The following is a 726-nucleotide window of genomic DNA, read 5'->3' as shown; positions in this document are numbered from 1 at the left end:
TTACTGGAGGTGAGGTGGGTGGGTGATGGGGATTAAGGAGGGCACTTGGGATGAACCCTGGGTGTTGTATATAAGTGATGAATCACTGAATTCTACACCTGAAAATAATATACTGTGTGTTAACCAGCTGGAATTTAAATAAAGACTTGAAGGGGAAAAATTTTTTAAAAACCCAAACAGAATCTCTGAGGGGTGAGTCCATGGCTTCACGATTTTTTTTAAAAGCTTCCCTGTGGGGCACCTGGGTGGCTCAGTTGGTTGAACGACTGCCTTCGGCTCAGGTCATGATCCTGGAGTCCCGGGATCGAGTCCCACATCGGGCTCCCTGCTCAGCAGGGAGTCTGCTTCTCCCCCTGACCCTTCCCCCCTCTCATGCTCTCTCTCTATCTCATTCTCTCTCTCAAATAAATAAATAAAATCTTTAAAAAAAAAAAAAAAAAACTTCCCTGTGTTTCTGCTATGCAGTCAAAGTTGAAAGCCCCTACAAAGACTATCTTGGTTAATGAAAGAGAAATATTTTATTTGGCTAACCCAAATAATAATAGCATCTTAATGCCACATTTATTAGGTAGAGGAGGAAGGTCAAGAAGACAACTTTAGGATAGAAAAAAAAGCAGCTCTGCAAAATTTACATATTAACAGGGCAACAAAAGTTAGACTTGGGAGTAGGAAGATACATTTATTAATTCTCCTGGGAGGTGTAGGTTGATAAAATGTAATTGTTTG

The sequence above is a fragment of the Phoca vitulina genome, unplaced genomic scaffold, assembly GCF_004348235.1.
Source record: "Phoca vitulina isolate PV1807 unplaced genomic scaffold, GSC_HSeal_1.0 scaffold34, whole genome shotgun sequence".
Classification (NCBI taxonomy): Eukaryota; Metazoa; Chordata; class Mammalia; order Carnivora; family Phocidae; genus Phoca; species Phoca vitulina.
Note: the sequence above shows the minus strand (reverse complement) of the source record.